This window comes from Rhinatrema bivittatum, chromosome 7, assembly GCF_901001135.1.
Source record: "Rhinatrema bivittatum chromosome 7, aRhiBiv1.1, whole genome shotgun sequence".
In the NCBI taxonomy this organism is placed as follows: Eukaryota; Metazoa; Chordata; class Amphibia; order Gymnophiona; family Rhinatrematidae; genus Rhinatrema; species Rhinatrema bivittatum.
The window spans coordinates 169,762,414-169,787,734 of record NC_042621.1 but is presented as its reverse complement, the minus strand read 5'-3'; the positions used below and the strand labels follow the sequence as shown (position 1 = coordinate 169,787,734).

The following is a 25,321-nucleotide window of genomic DNA, read 5'->3' as shown; positions in this document are numbered from 1 at the left end:
TTCCTCTCAGTTTCTCTTACTCAGCTGACCTAACTGAGAAGGGATAGAGGTTCTGCTGCTGCCAGCCACGGTGCTTTGCTCCATCTGTTCCAGCACTGCCCAGCATGTTCAAAACTCATGAGCCGGCATTGCCTGCCTTTGATTTTGTGCATTTGAACTTTTTTTTTTTTTCTGTTGCTGGCACGGATGGAGCATAGCGGTTGGCAGTGGCAGGAACTCATCACACTGCTTCTGTTTGGTAGTGACAGCAAGAACATTGACCCGGACTGGACCATCCCACTGGGGCATGTCCAAATGCCCAATAGGCCAATATGCCACTGTGCTGGATGCATCCACGTTGTGTCAGTTGCAGTAGAATAGTCAGTGATCTCAGTAATAGTTCACAATACAGGACATGCTGTAATTGCTGCTTTCTGCTCTGGCATGGAATGAATGCTCCCGGTTGCAGAGATTTTTTTTTCATCAGGGTAAGCTTGCTCACAGTTGCTTGAGTCTATATCTTATTATGAAGCTAGGGAAGTGCTCTCATTTGCTTGGAGAATAAACTGCCTTGAATTTTGAGTTCTCGCTTTAGTATGTATAAGTAAATTAGTTTCGGTATAATCTCAAGATGTGGTTCTGCACCTTCAGGTGGAGCCTTTCCTGAACTCTCACAAAAAGCATTTCATCAGTATGCTTTCACACAAATTCATGTGACAATTTACAGCCAATTAAAATGTATAAGCCACAAGTAGTGAGTGAAATTCGGGGGATTAATATACTCACTGGAGTATTAATCTGTGTAAAGTAGTAGCATATCCTTCAGTACACTTGGCGGTATGGAGATAGCGAGATACATTTTCTTCCATGTTTAACTGTAAATGCAGTAATTAGTCCCACTGGGCCATCAAGCATGAGTGACTGCAGCCAGTGCTACCAGCACAGCCTTCACATGAACTCCAGGAAAGAACAAAATCAGCAACTTCAAATCCATTTGTTTCCACATCTGGCAGAATTCATTTTCTCTTCTGCTCCTGCTGTGAGTCAGGCAGCAGGACTGGAAAATGAAGGTTAAAACTGCAAGGGTATTTTATTTTATTTTTTTTAATGAAAGGTGGCACCCTTCCTCTTTTGTGCACTCGTGCACCTCCTCTTTTTTTTTTTTTTATTCAGTTGAAAATAAAAGCATTTATCAATAAAAACATTTTTAAGTTGAATATCTCAAACGCAAAAACACCCTACCTGAAGAAAGGGATGTACAAGGTATTACAGCCTGTGGAAAAGATTAGGATTTCAAGAGCAGGGAAAACTGAAGGTTCTCCCTTATGGTGATAACATGGTAAAGATTATTTTCCATATACATCAAATGAAGACTAATTTAGAGAGTGGAATTTTCGCACCTCACTAATCAACCATTCTGTACGTTGTATATTAAACTGTTTAAAATTTGAATTTTGCTTTATTCATTGTACTGAAAACCACTTTCATTCAGGTGGTGAGTGATCCTTTGCATTTTGAAGAGAATGATTCCTATTCCTTCTGTATTGTCCTTGACCTAATGTTGATTGCTAACACTATTGACAACACTATCTTATGTCATTTTCAGTGCTACAAGACAGGAAGTGTGCTTGGAGTCAATAGGCAAATTCTGAGAAAACACAATTTATCATTATTATATTTACATTAACATTTTACATTTATTAAAATTTTTAAACCTCCTAACACTTAACAAGGCAGGGTATTTTCATTATTATTATTATGAAAATACCCTGCTTTACTAGATATTGTTGTGTAGCCTGCTCCAGACAATATGTTTATCTGTAATTAGCTACCCAATAAAATTTAAAGTTATCTCACCCAGTCAGTGACGTTTTGCCATATTCAGGATTGCCCCGCCCCTCAAGTTGATGCTGAGTAGCTGACCCTGTCTACCTGAAGCCACATCATTTCTAAGAGTTTAAATCACTGCAGTTCCTGAATCAGTTTGGGGGCATGGAGGTTGGAGGCAGGTTCCCAAGAATTTTCCTCCAATCCATATCCTTTCCAAGAAATAAGATACTAATGTTTGTTTTGGACCTTTCTGGCATCCAGGATTTCTTCTATCTCTATCCAGATATCTCTATCTAGATGGAGATTATATCTATCCAAAGCTGCATGATCATATTTGGAATGGTGTTTCGCTCTTTACTTATCAGACATGGAGGTGGCAGGTGTCCGTTGTGATAGCTAGTATCCTTGTTCTTGACAATAACTGAGACAAAACTGAAGTAGGAAGTGCTTATCTTCCTCTCAATTGTCAAAGACTGGGCATGAAAGTTCATGTCAACTTGTGGTTAGGCTCTTTCACCTGCAACATGTCCCATTTTTCTTTTACAAATTTCCTCTATTTTGCAAGTAATTTCTCTGTTTGTGGTCATACATGCCATCTAACTTGTTCATTTCAGATAGCTATACTTCTGCTTTCTGCAAAACTGATAAACTAGGGACTTTCATCTTGACTGGTGTAAAAGGCCAGAGCTGGTTATAGAAGCAAAGTGAGTCAAGGTCCAGTTCTGTTATGCTTTCTGTGTAGCTTAAGCAAATTCTGTGTTGATAAACAAGGCATCCTAGGCTGGCCAGATTGATCTATGGCCTAGGGAAAGAAAGGCTGACTTGGCCTTAAACTTACCTGCACTGGTAATACACAAATTTCAACTATAATTTACCTAAGTTTATACTAACATCAGAACCACAAAGGAAAAGTCAGCTTGCTCTGATCCTCATTTCTCTTCTACTCATCAATTGCTTTTTCACTGTCTTGGCTCAGAGATTAAGTGTGATACAAAAGCTTCTGCTAGATGGTACCTCCAAGAGCTCCATTGCTGGTCCTTTGCTTTATTATTCTAATGATATCCTTCTACTTTGTCTAATTTCCAATTTCAGTCTTCTTCATTGTTATTTCTTGGTTGATGGTAAATAGTAGTGGAAGTAGTGGTGGTAGTAGTAGTAGTAGTAGTAGTAATGGCTTTCAACAATATATCTTTGTCAACATTCAATAATCTTGCCATTTTATGATGTCATTCTGCCTGTACTATGTCAATTTGTGGCTTTCTGAATGTCTTTCAGGTAAAAAGCTAAAAATATTTTCTATTTTGCTTTTTGAATTTGATCTCACATTTGACATTTAACCTCTTGGTATTTGATCTTGAATAACTTTTTCAACTTATACCTCACATACTTTCAGTACCCATTCATATTAACTCTGCAACATTGCCCATGTCTACCACATCCTTCCTTTTCTGATATACTTATCCATATTTTTTATGTTCTCTTGATCTGATTACTTCCTACAGTGTTTAAGACAATAGAATAATAAAACTGAAACTATCTAGACTTCTGTAGAAGGGGGTTAGGATTTCCCCAAAGTCTATTAGGATTTTTCCCAGCAATGGGAAGTTTCAAGGGAGTAATTGTCACTTAAGAGTTGCAGGCCGGTCCATCCCCAAAGGGCAGTATAAATGGTGACTCAGTGAGTCAGTAGGGAGTGGTGTGAAAGTTTGTGGATGAGGAAACTGGAGAAAGGCAGCAAGGGACTGCTTGCTATTTGGGCTTCAGGATAGGGGAAGGTGTGTGGCCTTGTCTTCTGTCCATTTGGAAAATGTGTTGCACATTATTATCAAGTTGGAAGGGAATTCCAGGAGGAGTTCCAGCCAAATATTTGTTTTCTTAAATTCCACTGGAAAAGGAGACTTGCATGACGAACCAAATGTACAACCAGATATTGGCAATTTGTTCAGTTGGGAGGAACATTTCACGAATTCTGAGGTTTCTGAGGAAGAGATCTGGGGAAATTAAGGAAGATCAGCTTATTGCCAGAGTATTATTCAAAGTAAAAGAGGAATTTGAATTTGGACTTTGAGCTGGAAAAGGACTGTTTGCTATTTCTTATATTTCTGCTTTTTTGGACTAAAATATACATTGATCAGTAAACATTAAAATTTGTTTTGGAACACAGCTCTGTGTATTGAAGGTTTTTTTTTTTTGTGTGTCAGAAGACTTAGTGTGATCCTCTAGGCCTTACAAGTGAATTCATTGTCCCTCAGAATGAATACATGCATTTTCCAGATGCTCGAATGCAGGTGCATTTTCCAGATGCATGCAGTAGACTCTAAAGAAGAATCTCTTGCCAAAGAGCAGATTAACTTGTCCTAAAATATTTATATTCGACTGATGGCCTATTGGGTAGTAAAAAGTCAGACACAGTCACTTGATGTGAGTTCCACTGCTGTGCAGACCCTGGTCATGACTCTGCCCATGGATTTGCAGTGATGCTATTCTGAATTCATAGCATTATAGGGATATCCAGGTAAAACATTATAAGGTGATAATATATGATTGGCACACTTTCTAACCACAATAGAAATACTGTATCCTCCCTGCTCCCAAGCTGAGGGTTTATCAAGCAGAGCATGGAGAGAATGACTTTCCATTGCATTCTGACAAAAAGCTCAGATGAACACTCCCATTCTGCCTTTAATCATTTAAGTTTAGAATTAGAAGTTGCAATAACATCTTTTCAAGAGAAATTAACACATATATTTTTGGTAACATTTCTTTCAATAGGATGGATAAAAGTATAGTATATGCTGGAAACTCATCTTGGGTATTATTATTTCACATTATTGCATTTATCTATCATCCTCTCCTTGATAGGAAGTGATGCTGTAATGGCAAAGCTTGCTGTGTAGCCCTTCTTTTATCAGAAAAAAATAACTATTTGCAGTGCTTTGACTGCAAGAGGTCCTTCATTTTGGCTTTCTATAGTCCATTTTTCAACAGTGGTGATGGTCAAGTGTTTGTAGTCACAGAGTGCAAGGCTGTAAGAACATAGCTTTATACATTGAGTAGAAGGACTATTCCTTGCTGGAAATTATGGTCTCTTTAATGCTTTCTGTGAATTATGGAATATTTAGGATGAATGGAAACTGAGACGTTCTACATTAAAAAATCCTAAGGAGTTAAGGGGTTTCAAATAAGGCCCTGTCAGACTGTGCACCCCTCACCCCCCAAACCTCCTCCATTACAAGCCTCAAGTCAATTGAACCTATTATACAAATTTAATCACCAAGATCGTCAATCTATCACTTACTGAAGGAAATTATCCTAATTGTCTCAAATCTGCAATTATCAAACCCATATTAAAAAAGAATAACCTCAATTTGAGGGGGGATATGATAGAGGTCTTTAAGATCATGAGAGGTCTTGAACGAGTAGATGTGACTCGGTTATTTTCACTTTCGAAGAATAGAAGGACTAGGGGGCATTCCATGAAGTTAGCAAGTAGCACATTTAAGACTAATCTGAGAAAATTCTTTTTCTCTCAACGCACAATAAAGCTCTGGAATTTGTTGCCAGAGGATGTGGTTATTGCAGTTAGTGTAGCTGGGTTCAAAAAAGGTTTGGATAAGTTCTTGGAGGAGAAGTCCATTAATGGCTCTTAATCAATTTTACTTAGGGAATAGCCACTGCTATTAATTGCATCAGTAGCATGGGATCTTCTTAGTGTTTGGGTAATTGCCAGGTTCTTGTGGCCTGGTTTGGCCTCTGTTGGAAACAGGATGCTGGGCTTGATGGACCCTTGGTCTGACCCAGCATGGCAATTTCTTATGTTCTTATGTGTATGCTATCCAGAGGGTGGTTGGCAGGATTCATTTTCTTGATGATAGACTGAATCTGGATGTTGGAGGAGGTGTCATAGAGATGATCTAATGCCAAGTTTATGATTGACACATTCAAATAAGAGAGCTACATATATATTTTGAACAATTGGAACTGAATATATATTTACAGGCTTCTTATCTTTTGATATAAGTTTGATAGTGTAGAAGCATCTGCTTGCTGTGTTTGCAGTTCATTGTTTAAAAATACTATCCGGCAAGCAATACAAATTGTTAGGGTTATTGGATGCCCCCAGGTGAGCAGAGACATTGAACCAGTCTGGGTTGTACTCGCTCATTGCATTATTTACATGGACTTGCTATTTTTTTGTGTCTTAGGGAAATCAGAATTACAAGCCTACAATCAGAACTATAAAATTACAATCAGAAACTATAAAAACTACAATCTATAAAACTACAAACTATAAAACTACAATCAGAACTATAAAATTGGATAAAACCAGAATTGCCTCAGATTGATTTTGATGGTGTTATGCTCAGGTTTGTGGACCCTTGGGCCAATGGGAGGATGGTGTACCTTAGGAAGAAGATCTGTAAGTTCTCCCGTCGGGTGGCGAGGCAGAACAGAAGATGCGACCAGCTGACCCTAGGCACTGGAGACTGAGGCAACTTGAGGAAGCAGACGGAGAGTCGTGACGTCAAGGAGAATGGAGTCTTCGCCACTGGAAGTCCGCGGTCCCCCCAGGAGGAGCCCATAGGGACCTGGACCGCTGGGACTTAGGTGGACCTTTGAGAGGTCAAGGAGTCGAGAGTTCGGTGCAAGGGCTAACTGGAGCTTCACCTCTGGAAGCCCGCGGTTCCCCCGGGAGGAGCACATAGGGACCTGGGCCACTGGGACTTAGGTGGGCCCTTGGAGACGATGGTCCGGAAGAAGTCCGAGGTCAAGTGCCAGAGGGTCGCCGCTTACCAGTCTGAGGTCGTAAACCAAGGGATCGCCACTTGCCAGTCCAAAGTCACACACCAGGAATCACAGCTTGCCAGTCCAAAGTCAAACACCAAGAATCACCACTTACCAGTCTGAAGTCAAACACCAGGAACCACCTCTAGCTGATCCGAAGTCACACACCAGGAACACCAAGACAAGACAGGAACAAGGATTCGAAGTACAAGAACTCACCAAAGCAAGCAGACCTGACTACATGGGACGTTGCCAAGTCGAAGAATGGGCAGAGGAAGCTTCCCTTTATACTTCCTCTACTCTTGCCCATTAGAGACAGCTGTGAGTAGTTAAGAGGCCTGGCCCCTTTAAATCTGTGGAGGAGGCATGGCCTCGCGCCTAAAGATGGTGGCGGCCATCTTGGATTTCCTCCTCCTCGGAAAGCCTGCAGAACGCCACGAGGGAGGAGCGGGGACAGCTCCCCACCCGGCATGCCAGACCGGGGACCTGCACTGGGGCGACAGGCACCGGCCCAGGGGCATAACTAGGAGCTCCCGCGGTGGGTCGCCGCCATGGGTGAGGTAGGGGGCCGCACCCGTGGCCTTCCACGGGCGCGGAACACAACAGATGGCTTGGACATATTTGCTAATTGAAATCTTAAGACTAATAAAGTTATACTATATATTCTTACAAACTACAATGCATAACAGTAATAAACTTGAAGAATGTCTAACTACCAGATTGCATCCTATAAGGTTAGAGCTTAAGCCTAGCTGGTTTACTTCCAGGCTCTTTCTGCAAAGATAACTGCTAACCATGGCCACTGGTTCCATTAAGGACAGGATTCCTTACTTGTAGATTGTTTTGACCAAAATCATAACTACAAAAGCCATCATTCACTGGTTTGTCAAATGTAAGAAGTACTGTATTTGTCTTTCTTATCACCCAGGATAAGTTTAATGGATCCAACTACTTCATAAGTGTTGTGTTCACATACTTTGTACCTGCTATTTATGTGGGAGACCAAGCAGGGCCAAATGGCAGAGGAGGAGCTTAGTGGTTAAAGCAGAGGGTAAGTTGACTTCTCAAGGAGCAACAGGGAAACTGATGTACAAACCCCACTGCTGTGCCTTGGGCAAGTCACTTTGCTCTCCATTGTCTCAGGTACAAACATAAACCTAAATTCATCAAATCGTTATAAATAGCATTCACGATAAAAAAAAAAAAGGGTGTGTTTAGGTAATTTACAGCCTGCCACATCGCATAGGTAAATACCGCATGCAGCGTTGCGTAACCGCACGTTGAATTGCCACATGGTGTGTTGCGTCACAACATGCCATGTCATTTTATGCGGCTCGTGTTGATTAGTGCGTGGTGCATTATTTTTTCCAGGTTATATATACAGGCTTCCTGCAGCTGCCTCTTTGAGGGTGTGCCAAGGTGTGGGTTAGAGGAAAGGAGGTAAGTAGTGAGTGGTCAGTGGATTAGGAGTTACTTGGTATTGCGATTTCTGAGTGTGTTGCCCTGTCTTTTACTGGTTTTCCTTCTGTTTACCTTAACTTTTGTCTTTTGTCTATCTGTGTGTGGGAAAGTTTGTGTTTGTTTGTCATGTTTGTCAGTTTGTCATTTTCTGTGGAGGAGTAGAGGAGGGGAGAGGAAATGTGCATGTGGAAGAGGGGAGAGGAGAAGGGATAGGGACTGGAGCAGAGAGAGGCAGGAGGGAAGGGATAAAGGAGACAGGAGGGGGAGGGGGAGGGGGAAGGGGATAGGCAGGTGAGGACAGAGGGAGGAGGACAGCAGGCTAGGGATAGAGAGAGCGGGCAGATGGGAGGAGAGTTGGCAGGGCAGGGGAAAAGGGGGGGGGGGGGGAGGGATTGGAGAGGGGAGTGGGAGGGAGAGTGAGGAAAGGAAGGACACCTCTCCAGAAGCAGAAGTGGCACCCCTTCTGGCAGCCAGGCAGTAGGGTGCCCTTCTCTCAGGGCTATCAAGTTTAGCCTGCAAGATAATGAGATGGTCATTGCAGGGGTCCTGCACCATTATGCCATGCTCTTCAGCAGCTGGGCAGCCAAGACATCTAAGGCATCCAAGGCCCAGAAATGGCGCAACATAGCCCAGGGCATCAGCACCACAGTGGAGACCAACAAAGTGGGAAGCAGGTGGTGCACAGCTACTGGGACATCAAGGCGCAGCTGAAAGCCAAGGTGGTGGCGAGAAATAAATATCAAAGGTGGACCGGAGGAGGAGCACCATGTCTCATTGTCCTCAACACCATGGAGGAGCACTGCGTGGAAAGGCTGGGATTGGACATCTTTGAGGGCATGGATGAGCGGCTGGACACCACATGAGCCGCAGCCAGTAAGTTCATCTCACCTGTAAACGGGAAGGTGCACAGGGCCTGTAAATGGGAAGGAGCACAGGGCTTAGAGGGCTGCTGCTGCTTGGGACCAGGAAGACTTCCACATACTGGCTGGTACCCCTATACTGGGATGGCTTTGGGATCTGTATAATATGTATAAGGTAAGGATGACCTCATAGGTAGCATCCAGATCCCAAAGGCAGCCCATGACAGGGATGGCAGTCCATCTGTAGAAATCTGCCTAGTTCCAAGCAGCAGCAGTAGCAGCAGCAGCAGCCCTCTAGGCCCTGTGCACATTGTTGACAACACACTACTCCCTCACTCCTCTCCCCCTAGTTATCACACAGCAGCTTACAGTCGATTACAATAGTCAGTAAGTACACAGTGTTGTTGAAGGGAAAGGTTGGTTAGTGTACAAGTGAAGCACCTAGAAGTGCTAAGCAAACCCTGTCCCCTACATTCAACAGCAGATATGGGTGCACCACCTCTATATATGGACAGGAAAGCTATTGACCTATATGTGGATAGCTCTACCCTACTAGAGTATACAGAGGATATAGTGAGGTAAAATGATATGTCTGGGGTGGCAGCCTCTGTCAACTGTGCATAATATGATCAATGGAGAAGAGCCAAAGCAGACCAGAGACAGCTTTAAGGAACTGTCAAATAGGACTTCCATCAGGCCACAGCACCTGCCAAGCAAACCATCCCCCCCCCCCACATACACACACCTGCACCAGCTATCTGACTACATGCTGTCAGTAAACCATCATCATGCAAATCATTCATCTGAATCATCCCTACATCGATTCCATCAGGTGGTCCTTGACACTCCACGTTCTAGCCATCACAGCATCCCCACATTCAGTGGACAGCTTCTAACAACCACTTCCTCCCTCCCTAAAGTAGCAAGCCTCTGTGAGTGCTTATGCTCTGGGTAGCTTGCATATCCCAAATAAGTGGACTATTAGGAACACTCCAAGTACTAGGTGGAAAAGCATCCGTGTGGGGGGTGGGGAGATGGTGTCCATGACAGAGAAATGTCAACTAACATGTACACATAAGACTACATATTTGATCTGTCACCATGGCAACTTTCACCCTCCAACCCTCTCTCAATGCTAGGTATAAACTGTGAGCGTAGTAGGGGAAATTTCAGAATACAAGGAGTGAAGGCATTCATACTTCAGGCCATATGCTAAACTATCAGAGGCACCTCTTTTCAAGCGTGCAATCACTCCATCACTGCTGTCCAAAAGGGATGTGTGCAAATTTCATGCACACACACTGCCTGCTCTGGGATATGGATTGCTGTGGCAAGGGAGGGATCTCTGAGTGCAACAGCACCCCCAGACACAGAGATTGGCAGAGACTAATACAGCATATGACTCAAGAGACCCATAGTGACACACTTATCTTTTGAATATGGACTACCTGGAGCACTTCCTGCACCTACACAAGGGCAATGCATACGTTCCTGGAATGTTTGTCATCAAACAACATTGATGTCTGTGGCTGCTTGTCCCTAACAGCTAATGAAGGAGTCAGAGTCCTTCCTCGGCATTGATTATCTATACCTGCCCACATAAAACACATCTGTCAGAGGCATATATGACACCTACTTTGTCTGAAGCTGAGACATGAGCCCTTCAAGGGCTTAGGTGCCTGTAAAAGTGGGTGTAGCAAGAGTCCAATACATAAGGGCCATCAGCCTACATGGATATCACATGAGACCTCTGGGAGCAGTAGGCCTATATAGTCGGCACTGTGTCCCTTGTACAATGGACCCAGCTTGTACGCTCATCAAGTCATCAGCTGACAACAGTTTCTCTAGCCTTAATGCTATACACAGAGCAGATCATTCACAGTGTGGGAGCACACCTGCCCTGCTCACCACTAACTGTAAAAGTGACTTGCACCACATGAGGCACAGCCTGGAGGATAGCATCTCTTACACATTCCACAAGCATGAAAGCACGGAAACATGTGGAGTGATGGTGGAACGGAACTATCTGCAAGCTGTTTGGTGCAGGAGTGCTCAGCTATGTGCTTTGAGGGTGGTCACAGATTGCAACAGGACTGTAAGAGATAATATAGGTAAAAGCAAAAGACTCTACATATTTTCTGGGTACATACTAACGCTAAAACAGCTGCATCACATGACTATCAGTGACCCATAATGCCCAAGGGCCTTGCAGCACCCTGATATCTTCATAACTGAGTAAGGCTACCTGTGATGGCTGAGTTGAATCCCGGAAGATGAAACACACATTACCATTGGCTTCTATGACGTCAACCTTTGCTCAGGAGAGATGTTGGTGCTGTAAGAGTGGTTAGAAACTATACTGTGACAGTGGCATTTCAGAGATCATTGGAAAAGACAAGTGAAGGCAGGACACCATCTGATTCCCTATCCTGCCTTCACCGAGTCGGATGTGCATCCTGGTGTAGGCTCCTTGAGAAGGTAACGGAAGCTACATGACATCCCAATGGCCAATGCTCTTCACTTCTGCACATTATCAGTTCTAAATTGCATGGCTAGGTGTAGTACGGTGCATCCAACACCAGGAGGAATGCTAGCTTGGAAGGAGCTGTGTGCATTGTGGAAATGGCACCGGGTAGCACAGGCACTTTACTCAAGGCTGTAAGGGAAGGCATGCTACTAGAGCACTCTCATGTCTGCAGTACTGTTGCCAATTGGCTCCAGTTTTCAGGAAAGGTCAATCATGTCCTGGTTTGGAACCCAATACATGCTGGGATTTCATCTGATTTCCCTATAGCTTTTCTGAGCAAAACCAAGACTATCAATACCTTCATGCATGGGAGTAAGACCAAGACTGGATCAACATATCCTGTAAATCTGGATCCAGTTGGAAAACCTAGGAAGCAGTGGCTCTGAAACTGGTGAGGCAGTGGTATCAGCTGTGGCTTGGCATGCCCATGTGAGAGTAATCCTACCCAGTTCAGGTGTATCACTTGACATGCACACATTTGTGAGTTACACAATGAGGCAGTAAAATGGGAAATCTGTTAGTGAAACCTTAAAATGTCTACCTGTACTTTTAGCCAATACGTTTAAGCTTCAGAGCTATTTGAGATTTACAGCATTTCTAGAGCTGTAGCTCTCCATGCTTGAGGAGCAGCTGGGTTGGCATCACACTTGTGGCACTATCTCATCCATATGTGAGTGCTAGGATGGGGTCCGCTGGGGAGGGCCTGCAAGCCACATGGTGCTAGCTAGGCCACAAACTCTCATGCCACATATGCATCTTCTAGTGTCACTATCAGGCAGAACACATTATGGCAGCCACATGTATTTGATGTAATCTTTACTTTCACAACATTTTTTTCAAGTACAGTCTACTGCTCCATTGCCAAGGCAAATCCAGAGTAGGCATACCTGTTTTTGGTTACACACTGACCTACACAGAGAAGCAGTGAGAGAAAGAAAGATGATAGTGAAGAGAGCAGCAGCTAACAGTCTACTGGTCTCCCTTCCCTGGAAGAGGATGTGGTAGGTGAGGGCTATCAGGCAAAGTAGTGTTGTACAAGGTTTTGGTGAAGCTGGCTGCCGCTCAGAGTGGTGTCGTGGGCTCGTGCGAGGACACATAGGGGATCTGGGAGGAGATCCAGATGTATCTCCATTTGTAATCCATGGCGTAGAGCGAGATTATGGAAGACACAGCAAAGCAGCACTATATCTGCAACTTTGGGTGGGGTTTACATTAAAGCTCCACCCTTCTTGACCAAACAGCGATAGTGACTTTTAGAACTCTGAAGGTGTGTTTGATGACACAGCAGGTAGCACATAAGGCCTCATTGTACCTTGCTCTGCTGGCATGTTGGGAATGGCTCACTTGCAGATCTGGCTAGCCAAACCACACCATCCTTTAAGATAGCCTGTATCTTTCCCTGAACCTTAAAAGCCGATTTGCCTAGCCTAAATGCATGTCACGTTGTTCCAGGTGTGTGTGTGTGTGAGAGAGAGAGAGAGAGAGAGAGAGAGAGAGAGAGAGAGAGAGAGAGAGAGAGAGAGAGAGAGAGAGAGAGAGAGAGAGAGAGAGACAGACTTACTGTAGTGTCTCTTCCCTAGACAGGTATTTGTATCCCTATGAGAGGCCCACCTAGTAACTCGAGGTGGGGATTAGGTATGAGTGTAGGGGGTTGGGGGCCACTTTCACATTCAACATGAGACGTACGATCAGAACAGTGGTCTCTTGTGAAGATTTGATGGCCTTCGGAGTGAGGAAACTCACTCCAAGATGAGATTTGGACAATGTTCTCTCCACCTAGCTTGATGGACACTCTACCTGGGCAACAAATAGCTAGTTTGAGAGAACATTGCCCAAATCTCATCTTGGAGTGAGTTTCCTCACTCCGAAGGCCATCAAATCTTCACAAGAGACCACTGTTCTGATCGTACGTCTCATGTTGAATGTGAAAGTGGCCCCCAACCCCCTACACTCATACCTAATCCCCACCTCGAGTTACTAGGTGGGCCTCTCATAGGGATACAAATACCTGTCTAGGGAAGAGACACTATAGCAAGGTTCTCTCTCTCTCTCTCTCTCTCTCTCTCTCTCTCTTTCTCTCTCTCTCTCTCTCTCTCTCTCTTTCTTTCTTTCTTTCTTTCTCTCCTGAAACAGGCTGTCTGGACACTTTTGTGCATGGCGATGATTCATTGGTTGTTTTATCGTGCACCACGAAGATGGATTCACGAATACATTCGCGAAAACATCGCGGCATGCAAAGTTTCCCCGCTGCACGAAAAAAGCCTCATTTGCATGGGAAACGCCCCTTAATGCGTTACCAATGCGATATTGGAAAATGAGGCCCTAAGTCTATTCCATGTTACCATTGCTAATGTCAGTGGCTATTCTCTAAGTGAAATAATAGCAGGTAATGGACTTCTCCTCCAAGAACTTATCCAATCCTTTTTTAAACACAGCTATACTAACTGCACTGACCACGTCCTCTGGTAACAAATTCCAGAGTTTAATGTGCGTTGAGTAAAAAAGAACTTTCTCCGATTAGTTTTAAATGTGCCCCATGCTAACTTCATGGAGTACCCCCTAGTCTTTCTATTATCCGAAAGAGTAAATAACCGATTCATATCTACCCGTTCTAGACCTCTCATAATTTTAAACACCTCTATCATATCCCCCCTCAGTCGTCTCTTCTCCAAGCTGAAAAGTCCTAACCTCTTTAGTCTTTCCTCGTAGGGAAGTTGTTCCATTCCCCTTATCATTTTGGTAGCCCTTCTCTGTACCTTCTCCATCGCAATTATATCTTTTTTGAGATGCGGCGACCAGAATTGTACACAGTATTCAAGGTGCGGTCTCACCATGGAGCAATACAGAGGCATTATGACATTTTCTGTTTTATTCACCATTCCCTTTCTAATAATTCCCAACATTCTGTTTGCTTTTTTGACTGCCGCAGCACACTGAACCGACGATTTCAATGTGTTATCCACTATGACACCTAGATCTCTTTCTTGGGTTGTAGCACCTAATATGGAACCCAACATTGTGTAATTATAGCATGGGTTATTTTTCCCTATATGCATCACCTTGCACTTATCCACATTAAATTTCATCTGCCATTTGGATGCCCAATTTTCCAGTCTCACAAGGTCTTCCTGCAATTTATCACAATCTGCTAGTGATTTAACTACTCTGAACAATTTTGTGTCAAGCAATATATAAGAGCTGTCACACCTGTGTTAGCTGCAAAAACTGTACTTCATGGTGTAATTCAGAATGTCCTTGCAGGCTCAGCGGTATGTCCTCCATAGAAACCAATTTGTGAGCCCTGACAGAGGGAATATGTCAGGCCACCAACATGCAGATGACACTGCTTCTGGTCGAGGTGTGTGAGACTCAAGACAAACTGTGACTGACAATCTGGATGATGCATCACTAACCGGCCACACCTGATCTGGCAGTACCAGCAGTGTGGACAGTTCAAACTTGTGATTAACCAGTGAGATGTAAATAGCTCCCAATGGGAGGACACGAACAGGGTCATTTTGACAGTGAATACATTGAAAGTGTATAGTGCCTGGTCACACCCCAAGCTTTAGGGCCAGTATATTGTATGTTTGCCCTCACTAACAGGCCGATACATTACAGTGCGCTCCGACGGAGCGCACTGTTAGCCTTCTATTGGACGTGCGTTTTCCCTTACCCCTTATTCAGTAAGGGGAGGAAAACGCGCGTCCAACCTGCAGCACCTAATAGAGCCCTCAACATGCAAATGCATGTTGATGGCCCTATTAGGTATGCGCACGGGATACAGAAAGTAAAATGTGCAGCAAAGCCGCACATTTTACTTTTAGAAATTAGCTCCGACCCAAAGGTCGGTGCTAATTTCTTCCGGCGCCGGGAAAGTGCACAGAAAAGCAGTAAAAACTGCTTTTCTGTGCACCCTCCAACTTAATATCATAGCGATATTAAGTCAGAGGTCCCAAAGAGTAAAAAAAGTAAAAAAAAAAAAAAAAATTGAATTCGGCCCGCGGCTGTTGGACCGAAAACCGGACGCTCAATTTTGCCGGCGTCCGGTTTCCGAGCCCGTTGCTGTCAGCAGGCTCGAGAACCGACGCCGGCAAAATTGAGCATCGGCTGTCAAACCCGCTGACAGCCGCCGCTCCTTTTCCCTGTTTTTACCGTGTCACCTAATTTAAATACAGAATCGCGCGCGCCGGGAGAGCGGGCATTTGTCCGCTCTCTCGTGGACTTTACTGAATCGACCTGAAGATTAGCAGGCCTCTGCAGCATGGGGCAAAAAAGGCAGAACCTGGGACAACGGGCTGCAGATGTAACTATACAAACCACTTGTGATGGCAGCGATGCTTTCCCACCCCCCGAACCACCCACCAAATTCCATGCCATTTGCCACAAACACATAGCCAAAATTGGAATATAGAAAGAAGCATCTGTCTTACCTATGAGCCAGCTGTCACCATACAGGCCGTTCTCTAAATTTTCAAAGAGGCCCAATTGGCTAAGTATAAAGGAATCATGTGCGGCTCCCGGGAACCTGGCCACCATGTCGAGGATGCACATTCGAGTATCACAGACCACTTGCATGTTGATGGAGTGGAAGAGATTTCTGATGCGGTACTTCTCCTCCCTGTCACGGGGTGGAATGATGGCCACATGAGTGCAGTCGATAGCTCCCAGAACACTGGGAAAGTTTGCGAAGTCATAAAAGCCTCTCTTCAAGTTCATCAAGTCCTGCCTGTCATGAGGAAATGCTATGTAGCGATTTAATGTGGTCAGAGACTGCTGTAATGACCTGGTCCAGACAGCATGAAAACGTGGTTTGGGATATTCTAGGGGTGTGCATTCGTTTTGAACTTAAATGTAAAACGCAACTTATTTTTTTTTTTTTACTTAAAAAAGTGATGAGGCGAAAACGATCGGATTTCCAACTTATTCAACATAGCTATGTTGAATAAGTTGGAAATCACGATTGTTGATCCTAAATAAAAATTTAAACCCCTCACCCTCCTTAATTCCACCCCCCCCCAAGACTTACCAAAACTCCCTGGTGGTACAGCAGGGAGTCAGGACGCCATTTCTGAACTCCTTTACGAGGAGCACGTGATGTCGGCGTCACGTCGGAGTGACGCGGCGTCACGTGATTCCCCGTGCGATCGCTCCGGGACCCTCGTTGCACCCAAAAGGAACTTTTGGCCAGCTTGGGGGGGAGGGGGGTCAGGAGGCCTTTTGGTCAGCTTGGGGGGGCCTCCTGACCCCCCCCCCCCAAGCTGGCCAAAAGTTCCTTTTGGGTGCAACGAGGGTCCCGGAGCGATCGCGCGGGGAATCACGTGACGCCGCGTCACTCCGACGTGACGCCGACGTCACGTGCTCCTCGCAAAGGAGTTCAGAAATGGCGTCCTGACTCCCTGCTGTATCACCAGGGAGTTTTGGTAAGTCTTGGGGGGGATTAAGGAGGGTGAGGGGTTTAAATTTTTATTTGCACATATGGACATAGACTCAACTTATGGAATTCTCCATATGTCCATATTGACCGCAAATGGGACCCCCTTTCGACTTATGGACTTATGAACATAAACTTTTGCTCTGCACATCCCTAGGATATTCCCCCCATGACCCCTACTGTTGTTTGGAAGGAGCCGCTTGCTATGAAATGCAGGGTGGCCAACAGCATGGGACCTTTCAGTGGCTGTGTCCAAATCCCCTCAGATTTCTTCATATAATTCCAGGATAGTCTGAGCTGAGGCGATACCTGCAAACCACATAATCTTCTGGCATGCCCAACAAGGATGTTCATGGAGCAAAGATACGCTCCCTGCATCTCCTGCGCCGTGGCTCCCTTTGTGCCAGGCACTGCCCTGGGCCGTGACCCTGCGGGGCCCGTGGCTCTGCCTGTGGTGCAGGCACTTCCTTAGGAGGGATTGGAACTGGCCTTTCCTGTTCTTAAGGTGGTGGTTGTTGTTCTGCTTGTTCACGTATGTGGCAAGACTGCTGACGCCTCCAGTATATCCCACCACAATTATACTTGCCACAAACATTGTGGCTTTAGGAAGGTAGACCAGGTAAGAAGTTGTTTTTAATAGGCCTGTAAGGCCTGGTAAGTGTGTCCATTATTCTTCCTCTTTTTATCACGCACGATAATTGCTGTGATAATAACGTGTTCCGCGATACCGGCTGCGATAAATATTTTTTTTCACCATACCGCAAAAAGCAAAGGGCCTCATTTTCTAAAGTATCGCAGGCCCCAAAGCGGGGGGCGGTCCGGCAGCGATCGCACCTCTGCGGTGTGATCGCTGCTGGCATCGCGCCCAATAACTACACCATAGAAGGTGTAGTTATTGGGCGCGAAACAGCCAGCGAAAAGGGCCTGACCTTTCCGCTGTGCGCGCCGTCCTCGCGGAGTCGGCCCCGGTGAGGCCCCCGACTCCTCCTCTTCCGGGGCCGACTCCGCCCCGATTTCAATAGCGCAGGCCTGCGCTACTTTCGCTAGTTATCTCAGGCTTGCGCTAACAGAGCAAGCCTGCGATAGCTTTGGAAAATGAGGCCCAAAGTGTAGTTATTTCCAGCATGAAATCCCTTGATTGTGTGCGTTACTCTATGACACGCCGGACTACCAGACCTCCATTTCCATTTATTTCACCCAAACTCCTCCCACTCGAATACTAATTTTATATTTATATACACATTTAGCGATGCGGTATTTATCGTGCGCGTTAGGCCCTAACGCAAAATGATAAATGACCCTGATAGACTGTAAACCCTTGGGGTGACAGAGAAATACTTCCCATCCCTCAATGTAATTTGCCTTGAGCTACCAGTGACAAGACATGAAGTAAATCAATTGAATGCATGCTGTTTATTTCTCCCAATTTAAACATGCCCCAGGAATACCTTTTTTTAATCCAGCTAAAATGTGCAAGCTATGGAAGCCTGTCTGTATTTTCAGCCAACCAAAAGAAGGTAATTTACTCATGTAAAGGGCTTTGAAAATTGATCTCTAGAGGTCAGATGAAATGATTCTGTATTCTACTCCTGACCCAGATTAATGGAATCTGTTACTTAAAGTCATTGGACATTTGAATCATTTATTTCTGGTTGCCATGCACAATTAGTTTTGTTACACAATGAACATGTGCTGTAAATGTACTTGGTACGTATAACAGGTTGTATTACTTGACAAGTGACCTCCATTAATAAGTATTCAGAAGTGCGGATTTCATTGTCTCTATAGTTTTTTATTTTTTTTTAATTTTTGTAATCTTTGGATTTATGGTATTTTCATTCTCACAATACATTGGTGAAGAGGCAGGCAATAATTCATTTAATGGAACAATCATAGAGACTCCAGTTTAAATGTTAATCGTTTTCTTAACTTCGCGTTATGTGATCAGTTAATATTAATATTTAATTTAATGCAGTCAAAAGATTAATGCCTATGTTTATTTCTTTAAAAACAACCCAAGATGCTCCAGGGTAACATTCTGCTCTGTTGCACTTTAGAAAACAGAACAAAGAAAATGTATTCATGCTGCAAGAATACAAATACTCATTTTTCCAGCTCTCTGCTCTCCTTCTCTTCCTGTCATATACAAATCCTCTCTCTCTCTCTCTTAACTCTTTATTCCTAAAATATAAGCCATAGTGTTCTAATGGGAAGGTTGATTAAATGTTTTTGATATAATATATGCAAAAGCAAATACCAGTGGGAATCGGGGCCCCTGAAAATCTGTTGTGAAATAATTATCCTGAATGACATTGTGAAGCTGTTGTCAATAACAAATGACACAGAATACTTTTGCCACAGACCTTGGAAATTACATGATATTCAGGTGAACTATAAAAGAATTATCAGTAAATAAATGTAATCTCCTTGATGTTATGCCTAGCAGTCAAGCTCTTATTATCTTATCATGGAAGCCTGGGACTGTGGTGAATTTAATGACAGAGAAGTAATGATGTAATGGTGCATTGGATCTTTGAGGTGTAAGGAATAGCTGGATCTCCTTCTTTAACAAGTCCTCATTTTTTTTCATTCTCTTCCTATTTTTGTTCTAGTTTATTTATGGCTAGCATGGTGATGGCGCCCTGGCCTGTTTTTATGGTTGTATTTTGAATCCTTCTTTAAGGCACAGCTTGTGAAAGCATGCATTCTAAGTCCCTTTGAGGCAATGAAAATTGCTAAAATGTGAGCAGCCAGCAGATAAGTAACAGGAGGCCCCATTACATCCTGCAAATGACTAATGTTTTGAATGTAAGTATAGGAAGTCATTTTTGTGCCAGCCCGATTCTGAAATCTACTCGGTGTTTGTGAGTGTGTGTGTGTGTGTGTGTGTGTGTCTGGGCGGGGGGGAGGTCATGGTTTCTGGTCTCGACTTGGTTTTTCTTTGAATATAGCCACATAGGCTTAAAGTTATCTGGCTAGCTTTAAAGTTATTCTGCTAAAGGTAGCTAGATATCTTTATTTAGGGATATTCAGTGGAACATTTATTCCTCTGAATATCCCTGATTACTTATCCAGCTAACATTAGCTGGATAAGTAATCCGTTCTACCCATTTTTGAAAACTGACCTCAATAGGATTTAGCTTATTATTGTTGATATGCGATTAAGTGTGACTATTGCCACAGAGAGCAACCCTCTGATACCCTGTAACAGACCCTTACAGGAGGTGGGAGGGTGAAAGCACCAAAAATGCCTAGGGGCGGCCAAAATCCTAAACCCATCCCTGACAATGACTGGATAAATCCCATTATTTACCATTTAACCAGCCATCCCCGTATTCAATTATCTGCTTAATATCATGTAGCTGGCTATACGCAGATAGACTTAGCTAAGTGTTTTTTGAAAGTTCCCATTTTTTTTCCATTCATATTTATCCAGCTATATCAGTGTTAGCTGGCTTACTGAATATGGATCTCAATTTAAAAAATGTACTAACATAGCTAAGGTGTGTTCTTTACATCTTCATTCGTTATGACTTAAAGTACAAGTGTTCATTTTATCAGCATTAACAATCCAATCTTCAAATACAAACTGTGAGTACTTTGTGTTTGAATATCAGGTTGCTTTGTGCAGGCTGAAAAGAACATGCGTATGTTGCTAGATGGGTTCCTTATTGTAAAATTATCCTATCATGTGGAGTCGAATAATATCTAAAAAATGAGCAAAACTTCACAACACCAAACTTGACCAAAACTTCTTGTGTACTACTACCCAGATGTTAAAAATGGAGGAAAAAGACCTCGAGATAGAACATTCAACATGTAAGAGGTAATTTATAATCACTTGTCTTTAAAAAACCTCCAACCACCCAAACTTTAATTTTAATCTTAATTTTTTTTGTTTTTGTATTTCCTTAAAACAAGAACATTATATTTCAATTGTACTCCAGAAAATTCAATGTCCAGAATTCATCAAAACTGTTGTTCAAAAATTGTAGAAAGTAGACTCTTTGAACTAACGATTTCAAATATCTTTACAGATATTGATATGATAATAATTGAACTTATCTGTATAGAGCATTCAATGATGCTAAGAAAGACCATTCATAATTTTTTGTAAGCCGACATCAGCCGATGTTTCGCCGTAAGGCTGCTTCAAGGCAGTTACTATATGAATAAAAAAATGTTTAATTGAACAACACTCTTAAACTGTGATTGGGCAGATATCTAGATAAATACAGGGCGCATGTGCTGGCGTTTTATGCATTAAATCGCCATTAGCGGTTTCAGACCACAGCAGCGAAAATGATCGGATGTTGGACGTCATAGTTCAGAAGGTATATAGTGCCCTTAGTAAGGCAATATGTCTGAATTGTTGTTTAAGAGTGTTGTTCAATTATAAACTTTTTTATTCATATAGTAACTGCCTTGAAGCCAGTGATTATAAATTACCTCTTACATGTTGAATGTTCTATCTAGAGGTCTTTTTCCTCCATTTTTTAACATCTGGGTAGTAGTACACAAGACGTTTTGGTCAAGTTTGGTGTTGTGAAGTTTTGCTCGTTTTTTTGGATATTTTCATTACTTCACTTACATACCTTGTGTTTTGGATTTTGTCGAATAATATCTTCCATATCCTTCCAGTTCCTCATATTAATGCAATTCACCGACACATTATTATATAAAAAGATAATGTAGAAACTGAAATACTACTATGATGTGCTAAAGTACTTGACTGTTGAACAGGTTTGTACAGTTTAAAGTTTTGTACTGCAGAAAGGTCAGACTACCATTTTCTCTTGCAATAAAGCACCTACCTGGAATTCTTTCTGCTGTCTGTGGTATGGTATGCCCTACTACTTATAAGCCTAGCTGTACTGCCTGAGAGAATAGGAAAAAAAAGACTAATTCTGCTATCTAGTAATTGCATTCTTCCTCTTCTCTTGGAAAAACACAGATTTCTTTGATGCAAGCCTTTGCTATGTGATCAGGACATATAAGCATATTCAGATCCACTAACACATTTTGAGTCTGGAAAGGAGGATGAGGTGAATAGCATTTTGGGAAGGTTGGTGAATAAATATTTGCTATTCAAAAATGGAGCCGAATCCATGTGAGGGGCCATATAATTGTGAAAATCGGTATTTAATGAGGCAGTTTGAGCTGAAATGTCAGTGTAATCAAAGGGCAAGGAGCCCAAAACATCTTTCCACACTCTTATTTGTACACTCTTTGAAACACCTCTTCACCCTGTCACACAGATCCTTGAGGCATCACACATCTTTACATGCTTCTTTTTGGAAACAAAATACACCAACCCACTTTTTGGGGGATTGCCTAAACAAATTCACACCACAAAAATGTCTTCTGCAACAAAAGGGTAATACATCACAACTGGTATTGAAGTGTTATTTGACAGCTCATAATGCAGAAGGAAAAATGTTTGCAAAATATGTAGAGTGTAGTGCAGTTAAGTCAGTCCTTACAATTTCTTTAAATTGTATAATCTTTCTTCGAAAAGACTCCTCAATTTCAAACTGATACGGTAATAAAATACACTTAATAGTCCCCCTATACGGATTCCGTGTTTCACCCCACAGGCTGCATCGGGAACTCTGCTTTCCTGTCCTTCCCTACGCAGCCTGTGATGATTATGATGACCATTGCTATATTTGCTGTGATTTGTCCAGCCATAGACCATTGCAGACATTTTGAGGCTTGAACCATAACAGTGATATCCTAGGGGCTCAAACCCCCATCTCCCATCAGTCACAGATGCAGAGATCCCCTCTTTGGCCAATAATTTATGCAAGGGTCTCAACTGGAAAGAACTTCAGCCAGTCTGCTTCCCCATCCTCCTAATATCGAGGCCTCCAGGAATATGGGCAGCTATGTACCAAACATTACAGGGTTCTCTTTGAAAGGGGCCAGATAATAGAATGCATAAGGACTTAGAGATGGAGGTAATATTGCTGCTGCAACAAGAAGTGATATGAAAGATGTGGAGTCCAAGCCAGGGGAAAGGTGGTGGGGGAAGACAGAATGACAGAGAGAGAGAGAGAGAGAGAGCAAGAGGAAGAAGAGGAGTCAACTGAGAAGACACATCAATTCACTGTTAGGAATGTGGACCCTTGGGCCAGCTTAGACAGATGGTGTTGCACTGTGGGAAGCCCACAGTGGACGTCGCAGCCGGGAGGCGGCACTGAAGAGGTTGTCCTGAAAAGGCTTCACCACTGGAAGCCCGAGGTCTCCCCAGGAGGAGCCCGTAGGGATCCGGGCCTCTTGGACTTAGGTGCGATCCTCTGCTACCGAGGACCAGAAGAGAAGCCCGAAGAGGTAGTCCAGCGAAGTGGCCGAGCCCAGGAGGTCTGAAGAGACTTCACCCTTGGAAGCCCGCGGCCCCCCCAGGAGGAGCCCCTGAGGACCCGAGCTGCTGGGACTTAGGCGAAACCTCCAGGCGAGTGAAGAACAGGCTACCTGAGGAAGAGGAGAGAGCTTAAGCTGGAGTCCAGGGACGAGCCAAAATTGGAAGCCGGGAGTCAGATGCCGAAGACAAAGCCAGGGACGGAAGCTGAAGCCGGAGTCAGTGGACGAAGCAGGGTCGGAAGCCAGAAGTCAGAAGCTGAAGACGATCAGGGATCCAGATGCAGCAACTAGAAACTCTAACAGAGTGAACCTTGTTGCAAGGCAAGGCATTGAGGCAGCCGCAGGGTTTAAATAACCCTGCAGCGTCTGACGTCATCACTAGGGCTGTCCTTCAGTTCTTGCGCTGACCCCTTTAAATCTGGAGCCCCCTGCGGCGCGCGCCTAGGGGGCAGGGCAGCGACGGAGGATTGGCGGCGTCTCCCTCGCGAGGTAAGAGGAGGTCCCAGGGCACGGCCTGGGACAGTAACATGCACACTTTAGCACATCTAAAATAAATCTGCATTTACTTACACAACCCAGCTATATTTATAAGCAAAAGATTAACAAAAGAGAATGTTTTTTCTACTATTGTTGTATACTTCAAATGTGTAAGCCACAAGAGTTCAAAAATGGAGATAAAGGGCAATACCACAAACCCTTAGTCATTGCAATGATTATTCACAAATGTTGCTTAGTGTTCAATGTGCTTCATGATCTCAGATCCTTCCCACTGTCTGTAAGTCAGTTGGCACAGGTTAGATAAGGATATAAAAAGTGAGGGGTAAGTCCTTCACACAAGGCATCATGGAGAAACTATGAGGGATGGTCAGGAGGCATCCTCTTCCCACCAAAGCTTGAATATCCCTCTCCTACCTTCTGATATGACCATGCCTCTATAGCATTGATGTGGTGGAAGGGAATGCGAGTAGTTTTAGTATATGGGCCACTCAGTGCTGCTGCATTCGTATGAAAGATGTTTGCTGGCTTAGTGATGGTCAGTCCTGTGATTGCTGTGACCAGTCTGTTCATTGACCACAATAGGATTTCAGAGACTTCAGCAAGAACACTTGCCTGGCTATCTATGGCTTCTCTCAGTTTACCACTTCTGGCTATTCTGTGGATTTGAATGTGCAGGTCTTTCTTTAGAGCTTTGAAACCCTCACAAATATTTGCTGCCCTAACATGACTAGATGTTCATAGAGGGAAGATGCTCAAATGACATTACTTTCCAGCTGCAGATTCTTACAGGCATTACAAAGCTGAAAACTATGAGCCTGGGATATTATCTATCTGTGGCCACTCCTCAACTTTCAAAGATGGATGTCATCTGAGGTTATGGGTCTTGCATCCCTAATGTACATGGAACACATTATGGAAAGACAGCAGTGCCTGACTGTTCCGATTCCTCTCCCACTGTGGTATCTGTGAGATTCTATGACTTGCATCTGGGAGTTTGTTAGACATTGCACCAGGAAAGATACAAAGAGTAAATTCATTTCTTAAAAATTGTATTTTGATACTTTTTCAAATAAACACAAAATTAGATCTTTGACATATAAAAACTATTACAGCATGGATCAAATAAGCAGACATAGTAAAAAAAAAAAAAAAAAAGATCCAGAAGAAATACCATAGTTGTGAAAATTCTGGTCCAAATACTACATGTTTCCCCGAAAATAAGACAGTGTCTTATATTAATTTTTGCTACCAAAGATGCACTAGGCCTTATTTTCAGGGGATGTCTTATTTTTCCATGAAGAAGAATTCATATATATTGTTGAACAAAAAAATGAACATTTATCATATTCTGAATAGTTGTCTGGTTATGCTGGTTTGTGATGACAACTAACTGTGAATCCTGCAGGGTAAAAAAATCACAGCTGCATGCTCTCTGGTATTCTGTGCGACGGGCATGCTCCCAAATAAAAACTTTGCTAGGTCTTACTTTCGGGGGAGGTCTTATTTTTGGGGAAACAGGGTATAAAGGTGATTCCAAAGAGGAAAATTAAAACAAAAGAAATCCACAAAATGATGAAGCACCTA

General features: G+C 43.4%; 1 long non-coding RNA gene across 1 annotated transcript in view; it reads left to right on the top strand.

The window, feature by feature from the left end:
* The first annotated feature begins 385 nt into the window (after positions 1-385).
* LOC115096143 overlaps positions 386-25,321 on the top strand; it is a 101,097-nt gene continuing 76,161 nt past the window's right edge. Inside the window, exon 1 of the long non-coding RNA XR_003857996.1 lies at positions 386-467. This is a non-coding gene — a long non-coding RNA (uncharacterized LOC115096143). The remainder of the gene's footprint in view (positions 468-25,321) is intronic.